Below are 12,553 nucleotides of genomic sequence, written 5' to 3'. Positions count from 1 at the left end.
AAATAATAAAAAAAAAAAACAAGCAAGATGAAATTTGAGGCATAAGAAATTTTTGTTGTAGCACACGATGGAAGCCTTGGTTTAAACTTTTTAAAAGCAATTACAATATAGTGATTCTGTTATCAATGTACTGTAGTATAACCCCGAGTCCAAAAATCTAAAAAAGTTGTGCTGTGTAAAATGTAAATAAAAGAATGCAATGATTATATTATATATTATTTCAATTAAATAAACCCATATTTTATTTTACAATAGAACACAGAGAACATGTGAAATCTAATGTTTAGATGTTTAAAACTAAGGCATGTTTCATTTTAAGTAAGGTAATTTTGAATTTGATGGCCACAACATGTCTCAAAAATATTAGGACAGCTGCAACAAAAGGCTGAAAGTAATTGTTTCTACAAAGAAACAGCGGGAGGAACATATAGGTTCTACTAAAGCAACTAAGCTTAATTGCCAACAGGTCAGTATGATTGGGTGTGAAAAGAGTGTCTACAGTGCATCTACGTACATCTTCAGTGCATATAAGGGTATGTCCATTATGAAGTTACTACAGCTGTAAAAATGGTCATCAACAAGTGCATGCACTAAAGATGCTTTCAAGTGACATCACTGAAAAAGAACCTCTCATTTGGTAATTGTGATTCCTTCTGTCCTCATTTCTTATTCATGAATCACATCTTTTCTTCACCTACTGGGAGGCGCCAAGAAGCAAGGATGGGAAGCAAGGAAATGAAACGATAAAGTGTAAAAGAGATAGAAAGCAGCATTAGTCACAAGACATTGTTTCTGGGAAGTTTAACTGAAATGTAGAAAAAGTTCCAGACAGTCTTTCTCCTAAACACATTTGTAGTTTCCATTTAATTTACACATTTTCGAAAGTGTAAAGATTTTCATTACCATTTAACAGTCTCAATAAGTTTTGAAGTATAAGCATGTTGCAGGGGAGAAGCAGATGCAAGTGTAGCGAAGTTTTAGTAAAGTGCAAACATAATATACAAAGAAACAAAAAGCGCAACATATTGTGGCATGGAAAACATAGAACATCACCTGAGGCATGAAAGCTGCGTGACAATCATGGAACAACTAATGAAAGCCAAAGAGTGCAGTGATGCTGTAAGTGAGGTTTGAAAACAAGTGCAAATTATAAGTGAATGTAAATCAAGCATAACAAAAAACATATGACTTGTTGCAGTGGCTGAGGGGAAGTGTAGTTTGTTTGCATTTTTTTTGTTGTTTTTTTTAAAGATCACTGCTGGATCACTTGCATTAGAACCATTAGAAAAAAATTGAAAAAAAACAAATTCCAATATTTAATAAAGGAGAAAGTATTGATCTCATGAGTCTCATCCATTTCTTGTATGTTTTGCATTAATTACTCTACAGTATTCAATTGGGTTGCAATGCAAGTTATTATGATTTTAGTTCTCCGAATCCAAAGTTGAATACATCATGCAATCAGTTTGTTAAGTGAATCATTTGATTCACTTGTGGTTCAGTCAGATATAAAAAAAATTATAGAACAGAAAAATGCTAATAACATGATAAATTAATGCCATGGAATCTCACTAGCTTACTTGCATATTACTCTTTATGTTTTCTATCTTCTGACTCCAAGAGAGCACCAATAATACCCTTTCTTGAACAAAAGTGAAAAATGAATACAAAAATGGCCAGTCATTCTTATCCTCACTGCATTAAAAACGGCTTCTTTCCTGGCAGCTTGCAAACAACAATCTCTCGGGCTATAAATTCACCACTGCTTTTTGCTCTGCGTCTCTGGAAATTTATAACTGAAATAAACTTGAACTGTGGCCATGAAAATGCTCATATCCTTACCAGTAACACGGCTAACTGTTTTGCAGCATCGCAGAGCCATAAATCATGGCCTGCCTGGACCTGTCTGAGGCGAAACGTTTTCAGAGCCATTTACCACTGATAATGCCCCCTGGTGCTCAGGTCTCAGGGGGTGGGAGAGCTGGCGAAGGGGGGTATTGGGTGAGAAGCCCATGAATCTCCTGCTCTTTCCATCACAAACACAGCAGCTACATCAGAGCTTTGACCAAAAGAAGAAGGTCCCTTAATCCCTATAGCACTTGTACTTACTGGATATTGATTTTCTGTACTTTCTAATTAAACATTAGAGCTTTGATCTTGAACACATATCACATGCTACGGAAGACAAAATAAGGAGACGGTAAAAGCAAATTCCTGGGAGCATTTTTTTTGCTCCTAAAATAAAATTTAATTATTGAATGGGTAATTTGTGAAATTGAAAGCAACTCACTTGAGTGAAATGGTAGTGAAGTTAAAAATCTAATGAATTAATAAAAAAATTACTCTAATGCTCATAGTCATGTTCCTTTTAGTTCTTTGTATCATATTCAGTTATAGAAGAGAAACCGTTTATATTCGCTCTACCATGTGTCCTATAGATTAGAACCGTTTCCTTTTTGTGTCTCTGGTACACTAAACCTTTCTTCTTTAAATCATCTCAGGGAGTTTTCCCTTGCCATCATCTTTAGTCATATCCAGCTTGATAATTAGTGCTAACTTAAAAATTTTGATCTGGAGTTCTATATAGCTGCTGTGTGAGAATATATATATTTTTTTTTTAAACACAATGTTGAATGTAATGTCAATGACAGGTGTCATTGGGGATTCCTCAGCCACCAGCAAGTCATCGTTTTTATTACTAATTTGTATGCCTGAAATTCCCCTCAAAATATTCATCAAGCCAAACTATAAAAGAAAACCTGAAACAGGTTCCAAGACTTAATTTAAGCCCCCCCCATTTTAATTCCATTTTTTACCCTGGTTTCTCTTTGAATGTGGCTTATTCTATCCACTAACTACTGCACAACAGCTACCAACTGTGCATCATGTTCAACTCTGCTTGGACCTATACTAATTTGACATGATAAAGAAGCAGAGCACAAAGAGAAAGGCTCTAGCGCCCACCTTCCATATACATGAGTTCACACATGCCCACGATTAGTGTCATACCGATTGACAATGAAGAGAAATGCCATTCTATTCACCCAGACAGCACAGCTTAATGTACTCATGGCATTGCCAGGGTTCAATCAGATGATCCACTGATACGACAAATTCCTTGCTAGATTCAGACATTTTAAAGTGACGTTATAATTTTCAATTCACTTTATTGTAATATTTCTAATGCAATATAAATAAGGCTAGTAAGTGATGCTCAGGTGTCATTAAGACAAGATTTTTTATTATAACAAACAAAATAAATAAAATGCTTTTTGCTTAATACTATTCAAGTACACAAGTTAGAGCTACCAATAAGAATATAAATATATTAATATCCAGTTGCATTCCAAATATATTCAAAGAAAAAGCTCAAACAGGTCATACCTGATGGAATATTTATGAACATGAAGGGGTTTTGATATACCACTTTCACATAAGATACAATCCCTGGAACATGTCAAGGTCAAAGATGAACCAATCCCCTCCAGCAGGGTATTACAGAGGCCCCCACTCAATCACCTAACTATTTCCCATCTGAGAGATCCTCCATAAAAATAGCCCATAAAATGCACAAGTGTATTTGTTCTAGCCTGAGAGCTTACAAACAAGTATCTCCATTCCATCAAGTCTCAATTTCTTAGAAGTGTCTCTGTCTCTCCAAGCAGGGTATTAACAAGTGTAAATGAAAAGTCAGCTGATTCTCGTTTGCTCAAAGGATCTAATTAGGATGTTGTTGGACACAGACATTCACGCCCAAAGAAGTTGAAAACACACAATGCTCTGTGACATTTTCCCACAATACACTGGTTGAGATTTAGAGGATATTCAGGGTAAAACTGACAGCACTGAATTCCTGGTAACAGACTCACCAGTATAGTTAGGAGTATATATTTTTTTTGTCCAATTTGAAATGCAAAGGTGTTGACAATGATGTGTATATGTGAGATTATATATATAAAATCACAAACAACACGCGCACACACGTGTTCGAAGATGCTTTGATAACAGCAGGGATTTATGCAAAAAAACCACTGGATTTCACAGAATTGACTAAGCTCAGTCATGTTAGTTCGTTCTCCATATAACATACTGACATTCATTAGAGAAAGATGTTCCCATCACTCCATCAAATTTTCACTTTATCTATATGCATTGTTTTGTACTGCATTGCACTGCATTCATATTAAATCCCACTGATTTATTCTCTATGATACAGCTAGAATATTGTATGGGGATCTTGTTTGCAGTGCAGGCTAAGCAAAATGGAATAAGTGGAAGATTCACAGGGAAGCAGGGGTTATTTGATATCAATTGTCCAATTGTACATAGAGTCTTGAAAGAAAGAATATAAATATACTAAACAATGAAAATTCAATCCATATTTAAAGAAAAACATTCAAAAGGTGTATGTGGCGAACACCTCATTTTTTAATTTTATAGCCATAGTAGATACACAACACAAAACAAATACACATTCAATTTAATAAATGCTTCAATTGTCTGAATGAAATCTACATTTTAATTAATTTTTAAGCCCCATATAAAACCCGTAAGCCCACATGTCCAGCTAAACAGTCCTCTGGTGTGAATTCCAAGTTAGACATTTACTTTTAATATAGAACAATGATAATTATAACATTTTTGTAGTCATTGTAGATTTGATACAAATAGATGGTTTATATTTACACCATTTGGCAGACACCCTTATCCAAAGCAACTTACAATTATTCCAATTAACACAATTCAGCAGTTGAGGGTTAAGGACCTCGCACAGAGGTCCAGATGGGTGGCAAGTAGGTAGTGTTAGGAATTTAATTCAACCTTCTAATCAGAAGTTCAACACCACTATAGACTTTTACTTTAAAATCTATACAAAATTGTGTATTTTTTTTTTTTTTACACAGTGGTGGGCAGTCAGGGCCAGCAAGAACTTCTTTGTGGGCCTAAACTCTATAGGAATCATTTTGTCTATGAATATGTATTAAAATGGCTCCCATTAGTCATGATAAATATATATTCACTTAGTTTCATAGCATTTCTCTTGCTTGCCGTGCTTCTAGGAACAGAGTGCATATTTACCGTATTTTTCGGACTATAAACCGCTACTTTTTCCCCACGCTTTGAACCCCGCGGCTTAAAAAACGAAGCGGCTAATTTATGGATTTTTCCTGGGTTTTTCCCGGTTTCACAAACTTCAAGCCAAAAAAAACTGAGCCCCATAACATTAGACTAATGAAATTTCCGAACGGAAACGAAAAAACGCACCTCACCTGTGTTCTGAGCTGCACGGCATCGGGAGAAAAAACTTCCACCGGTGTTGATTTTTAAACGCACGACGATGCCAAAAGATAAACTCTCGAGAGAAAAAGTTGTAAAAGGAAGGAGGAAAACAGTGAACAATGACTTTCTTGGTCGGCTACTGTTTAGATACAAGCCGTTGTAACGCGTTGAGTCTGGGTGAAAGGAGAGCTCGCCAACTCCAGTTGCAAATGAAATCATATAAGCACAGACAGGTTTCCAAAGCGCGTGGTTTCTTTTTTATTTTTCTTGTCAACAGCGTTATGGGTTAGTCAAATAAACTTAGAAATGAGCATCAGAAAATAAAGAGCACATAATCCTCAATCGCCACACACACACACGCGCGCGCACGCAGTAATACCGGAAGAATGCAGTGAAGTGCTATTCCCAAAATGCCGCTCTGCTCTTAAAGGAGCCACTACATATTTCACCAGTTACACCGTGTAACAGATATTCTCTTTTGGTAAAGCCTGTGTAAAGTTCATTAGTTTCAGTGTAGACTTATACACAGGTGCGGCTTATTTATGTTAAAAATAAAAAATATTTGTAAAATTTCGAATGAACACTGCAGGTGTCTGCCTTGTAGCTTACAATTCATGTTGCTTGACGCTGTTGCTTTAGCCAGTTAGATTTTGAGTTGACAGTACTGGGGCCATCTAGCAGGTGTACAGTAACATATGCATTTTTACATCCTTTGATTGGATGGTCAGATTGCACTACTAAGAACTTGCAAAGCAAATCTGTAGAAAACTGCACAAGCTCAAATATGTGTAAATGTGTATTTTTCAAAAATTATATGCATAGTGGAAAGAAATGAGAGAGAGAGACTTTTCTACCATCTGAACAGAGCTCTGTTCAGATCTTAAAATGCATCGGTTCTTAAAATGCATCTCTGAAATGCTTTTTAATAACATTTTCACCTCAAACTAGGCTTAATCGAGTCTGAAAAACTGAAATACCCTCAAACAGCTCAACTGAGATTCAGGGTCATCTTTTAAAGCTGTACAGTCCCGATGGTGCTGAGACAGATGCCCTTTCGATGCACTCTCCTGAGCAATGGCAGTTGAAACACATTGCTTTGGCCACTTTTCCTGCATATATTAACAGCTTGGAGTTTTCTACAAAGATCATCAATCGTGCATCTGTCTTCTAACTGCAGCAGAGTGACGATATGCAGACTTGCTGTATAGACAGAATCAACTTATCTTGTTGTGGGAATTCATAATGCTAATTGCTGTTCGTTCTAATGAAAGCACCTGTTACAATGTTTATTCTTAATTATTCATGAAGGTGCATTCATTTAAGTTATTAAGCAACAACAAATAATTATCAGGAAACCATTAACCTACTTGCATGAAACAGGACGTGAGACCCAAGTGCAGCTTATAAAGTTTATTAACGTCAGGAAGGATAAACATGAGAACAGGTAATTGGTTTGCTTAATATTAATATAATCTTTAATTTACTTTGAAATTGAAGTTTGCAAGACCAAGTAGTTTCAGCTGACAGTAAAACCATTATGTTGATGTCAGTGATCACTTTGAATCATTTCATCTCATTCCCAGACACAACAGCAACATAGCATGATGAATGATTGAAGTTGTGTATGACAAAAAAAAAACACAAACGTAATACTACTTGCAAGATACGTTACTACTAGGCAGCGCGATTGCTTACATGCTGTAAATGTCATGCTCAGTGTTTGAACTCAGAAATAGAAAGGTGATGAGGTCAGTGAATGAAAGCCTACCTGCTTTTATCACTGTAACAAATTATACAATGATGTCAACAAAAAAAGCTCTGAAAATCTCTTAATCATTACATCACCTCTAGTATTGAGTTGTGGGAAAAGGCCTGCAGCAAGCTTTGCCTTAGCTGCTGCTGATCAAAAGGAGCTCAGGGATTTTGGAGTGAAAGCCTTGGTTTTTATTAACGTGATGCTGAAAAGTACAAAGCTTCCCTTTGCTACATTAGCTGACAGCACGGCTTCATTCAAAGAGCAAATCTCACTGCTATAGAAGAAGATGGAAGACGAGAAACCTACTCTAATGCACATCTCTATATAAAGAACTGAGGATATAACATTCATTCATTCATTCATCTTCAGCAACTGCTTTATATTAGTCAGTTTATGATATTCACACCTTAATAGAGACCCCACATCATTGCAGGACACCAGGTACAATAGCACTAACACTGTGCCACCTACTGGTATATTTTTGAGAGTGAAAAGGAAACTAGAAAACCCAGATAAAGCCCACTGTGCCACCCTACATAGTATGTTGTATAATGCTGAATATCACTAAACGAAAATATTACATCAGATATTCTTCCACTAATAAACCACATCTAGAACAGAGCAATAAAACTTAATTAGTGGAACGTCTGTTGTATGTTATACAGTAATATTATAAATGCAAGGTATGATACCGACCTATTTCAATAAGATGTACTTCATTATGCCACCGGCAACAAGGCATTTGTAAACATTGATTTTTTCTGCTTTGCTTTTTATCTGTTTACAATGAAATATCACAGTAGGATTTTTTTACATATTCACACTTATTTTTTTCTAGAGTGACATACCAGCACTTATATTTCTTTCTTAAGCTTCTCCTAATTAAATAGGCCACTTGGTACACATATAGTTTAATGGGTTATAGATTGTTAACCTTTTTTCCCCCTTGAATTAAATATCTGGGCATTTCACTACAACATTCTATTGAAAGAAATCATCTTTAGAGAGATGAGCAAAAGACAATTTCAACCTTGAAAAAAAATAATAATATTTTGTCGAAATACATTCAATTTATTATTTCAATTTGCTGGAATATGCAAGAGATTTCTATATAGGAGTTTTATCATCCAATCTTTTTTCCACACCTTTTTTAACACCAATGTTACATTAAAAACTTGTTGTGCTCCTATAGCAAATTTTCATACCATATCATAATGCTACCACTGAAAATCAGCATGAATGATAATGAAACCAATTGAGACCAGTCATCGTTTGCTTCCACAAACAGTGGCATATTTTCCCAGATTGCCCTTCACAGTGCTTATGGGCCATCTCTAACACACACACTGGTGATTCAGATTGCAGTCTCCTGCTGGTTTTGTTTTGGTGTGACAGTCATGACCTGTGGTCTGTTGATTGAGTCAGGCTCTTGGTCTGTGTGGAAATAACACAAAATCACTACTGAATGAACGACAGCCGAGCATGAGAGTAATTCTAACTTCCGTGTCCTGGTATTGTGTGCTTGTGCACAGAGAAATGTTGAGTGGTTCTGGACACCTCAATCTGTAGACAGTCTTCCAGGACACAAAAACCATGCATGACCATCTTCCAGTCCTTGTGCTTGTGATCAGTGTAGTAGCATTAAAATAATCATCCATTCCTCTAATACACAACAAGTTAGATGCAAAGTTTTGGTAATATGCTAAATAATTAAATACATTTTAAAAACTCATGCAGGATGTGGAACAGTCTTGTGGTTTGATAAGCAGATTTAATTAAACCAGTGTTAATTTTGTTAAATGAATTAAGTTAATTTTTGTAAAAGGATGCTATTTATTCCCATGTTTGTATTTCTTCGTTTATTATTCATACCACAAAGCTACAATTAACATAACAGATGGTGATGCATGTGGGTGGAAGAAACAAAATGTTCATTGATTAAAAAGAAAGTCGATGAAAAACCGTTAAAAATGAACATTGATCATTAGAAATGTTATTTGATAATTATTAGGATGGCATGCCAACGGTGATCACTATTAATTATTACTATTATTTGGCTCAATATTGATGTCATACTTATGAAAAGATGTTCAGCCCATTTGAAATGTATCCGTACTTAATCAGGTCTATACTATACCATCTCACCAGAATCTGATTACATTGCATAATCCCAGCATTATTCAAATGTAAAATATTGGCATGCTGTAATACAGTGCATCGTCACTTGCCTAATTACATCACTATCCAGAAGACGTCAGCATGACTCAGAAGCCCATAAAACACAGTAGTATAATTTTGCAAGCAAGCACTCCTTGAATGAATAAAAATCCAAATATGGCTCACATATGCACGATATAGGAGCTAATGCATCATTACTCCAAAGAGGTTAGGGGTTGATAATAAAGAAGATAACCCTCGCCTGGGATATGAGTCATGCTTCAATTTCCGCTGGGACAGATTTCTTGCTCGTGTCATGGTGCATGGGGCAGCATGATGTGCGAATAGTTGTTTCTAATGCAGAGTGACCATGGATCACTTCTGATTCGTACTTCAGTGACTCAAGCCTCTTAGATTTAGTGCAACCACAGGATGACTTACCAGAAAACATGAGAAATAATAAAGGGCACCAAAGAGAAATGAAAAAGCCACTTAACAGTCCACTTTGGCCAAACCCTGAAACTCAATATCACTAATCAAACCTATGCATGGGCTTATGAGCTGTCAGCAAGGCTAAAGGAAATGAAAGAGCAAATAAGTGTCTGAAAAATTAATCGGTTTCAACTCGGAAATGAAAGCAACCATTCAGAAATGGATGAAATAGTATGCATAATGAATTTATGCATTGCATAGTCTTCCACTGTCTATTATTAAAATTACAGCTGATTTATTAGCATGACCATCCACTGAAAGGTTGAGAGAGAGGGGATGGAGGATCAGTGTTAATGATCAGCATTAAAGGGAAGAAACTGGAAGAAAGACAGATATTGTGCGAGAAACACATACAAGTGAATAACAACGAGAGAGAGAGAGAGAGAGAGAGAGAGAGAGAGAGAGAGAGAGAGAGAGAGAGAGAGAGAGAGAGAGAGAGAGAGAGAGAGAGAGAGAGAGAGATCAGCACCAGCAGTGTGTTTGCTCTGTTTATGATTCAGGCCTCTGCATTGACACTTGAGTGGGATTCCATTAGCAGAGGGCAAAGCCATTTACTGGATTACGAATAACATGCTATATTCTAAAAACTAACAAACTGTGGTGAAAGAAAAGAAAAAGCCTACACGAGGATGAAGCTTTCCGAATGATTTAACTGCCAGAAATAAATACATAATAGAATTGAAATAAATATATGCATTCTCTTCCCAGCCAAGGAAATACAGTAAGTGCAAGAGTCTTATGTATAATGAAAATGCATAGCTGTTATTAAGAGCTCTTTAAATCACTTGAAGAGGTTCTACACAGTAATATACAACATGTAATAAAAAGCTAAACATCCTTGATTTTCAACATGACATGTCTGCTAAAAAGATTTGAAATGAATAGCCTTCAACAGCACTACCATAAAGCCTTGAACATTTACAGCGCCAGTTTAACTCTGACTGTGCCAAATGAAAGAAATAATTTGGAGAATTCTAGTGTGCATATTTCTTTATTTTGGATGACTGCAATAGCCTTATAGCTCCAGTGCAAAGAATAATCAAGTGTTCGACTCGAGGCACATTTCAGTTAATTGACAAGAGAAGATTTTTTTCCTACCACAAAAGCATTCCTTTAGCACACATGCAGTACATTTTGACCCGGCTCCGTTTACAGAAACACTAAGAGTTCATTTAACACTGGCAATATTTTGTGTTTCTTCGGCTAAAGGCAAAGACCAAACTGTGAGTGAACTCAGACGCAGAGTCTGCTCCCATCGGTATCTGTATCTCATAAGTCTGTCATGATTACAAAACCCCAGAAACAGACAGAATGAAGAACACAATGGCAAACATAGAACACAGAGTGGCCAATCTCACAATCAAGCTCCTTGTGTTTGTGTGCATGAGTAGGTGGTGGATCTCTAGAACGCAACACCTCTCTCTCTCTCCCTCTCTGACACACACACACACACACACACACACACACACACACACTCTCTCTGCAGCAGCTTCAGCTCGTATTAAACCTACATCGTGTCTGCTCTTGTTTCCTCAGATGGTGCGAAATGCAATCATGTTTTACAAGCCATTCCAGTCCCACATCTAGAATAAATCCAGATTGAAACTGGTATAGGCTATAAGTTACTTGTCATGTGTCATGTCTAAATGCCAGCAACAGGACTGACACTCCGGACTTGCTGCATTCATTTCTGAGTCATGTATGTGCTCTTATGCAATTCTGAATGCAACAGATTTGCAACAATCAGTCTCTGCAACCAAATGCATGTAACAGGTTTTTATTTAAAAAAATAAATAAATAAATAAATAAATTCAAACATAGGAGTTAATGGTTTAATTAAACCGGGAAAAAATTGGAAACACTTAAGAAATAAGGGAGGAGGTGTTAATTAAACCAATGCAAGTGCTAAAAGGCTGTCGCGTGAGAAATTCAGTAAGCATGCATGCATTAAAAAAAAAACCCGCACTTACAATTCAAGGTCCCTGAAGTGTTGCTGTATCCCCTTAAAATCAGAGCAGGATGATGTGAGCTGTGCGCATTTTAAACTTACGCTCTCTCCATGCATTGATGCTTTCTCTGGGTTCTCTGTCCTCCGCTGTATCTAGTGCGCGCGCGCCCGCTCGCCCAGAACAGCAGCCGTGTCCCCTCTTTTTCTCGCTCTCTTTCTTTTTTTCCCCTCCTTCTTCACTCGCTTTGGTCGTGTCCTGTTTTCTCTCCACAGAGTCTTAAAGCAGACAAAAAATGTTTTTCCTCCCACGCAAATTCAAAGTATATTCCTGAAAGACGGATATAAGGTCCGTTGCACGAAACCAATAGATCTTCTGTCGTCCGTTTGTGCGCGCGCTTCTGCGTGTGGCAGGCGGCAGCTCTGCTCTCTTTCAGCTCGCGCGCGCGCGCTCTCTCTCGCTCTCTCTATCTATCTCTCTCTCTTTTTCTCTCCCTCTCTCTCTCTTTCGCGCCCTTTCTCACTGACTTGTTTGCCTGATACCGGACGTGTTTCCTTCCAAATCCTGATCCTCTGCTCCGGATTTTGGAGTGTTTGCTATTGCATGCTTAAAAACTTATCACGAGGATAACATGTGTGCTGGATCAGTGATTTCCCTATGCTCTGCTTTTTTTCTTTTTTTTTAATCGCTCTCACCTGATTGCATTTACCAGCTTATTAACACACGAGTCATGAGGCTGACTGGGAATCAATAAAATGCTTATACACTTACACACTCAAAATGCAGGCATTCATTCATTTATTTATTTATTTATTTATTTATTTAGTAAACAGTTTATCCTGTGCAGGGTCAAATTGATACGGTTGCAGAACTGGGATCATAGGGACAAGACAGGAGCCTCCCTAAATGAAACACTGGTCCA

The 12,553-nt window shown here is 37.0% G+C and overlaps 1 protein-coding gene across 10 annotated transcripts in view; it reads right to left on the bottom strand.

Annotated features, from left to right (window-relative positions):
• The window catches only part of ptprfa (protein tyrosine phosphatase receptor type Fa), a 216,177-nt gene extending 203,897 nt beyond the window's left edge, over window positions 1–12,280 (bottom strand). For 5 of the 10 annotated variants that reach the window (XM_083568484.1, XM_083568478.1, XM_083568488.1 and 2 more), the window contains exon 1: window positions 11,656–12,280. The gene's annotated coding sequence lies outside the window, so the exon portion shown is untranslated. The remainder of the gene's footprint in view (window positions 1–11,655) is intronic. The other 5 variants (XM_083568483.1, XM_083568486.1, XM_083568475.1 and 2 more) reach the window with 1 other exon arrangement.
• Between the last annotated feature and the right edge of the window lie 273 nt (window positions 12,281–12,553).

This window comes from Silurus aristotelis, assembly GCF_946808225.1.
Source record: "Silurus aristotelis genome assembly, chromosome: 2".
NCBI lineage: Eukaryota > Metazoa > Chordata > Actinopteri > Siluriformes > Siluridae > Silurus > Silurus aristotelis.
Note: the sequence above shows the minus strand (reverse complement) of the source record. Positions and strands in the feature narration are given on the sequence as shown.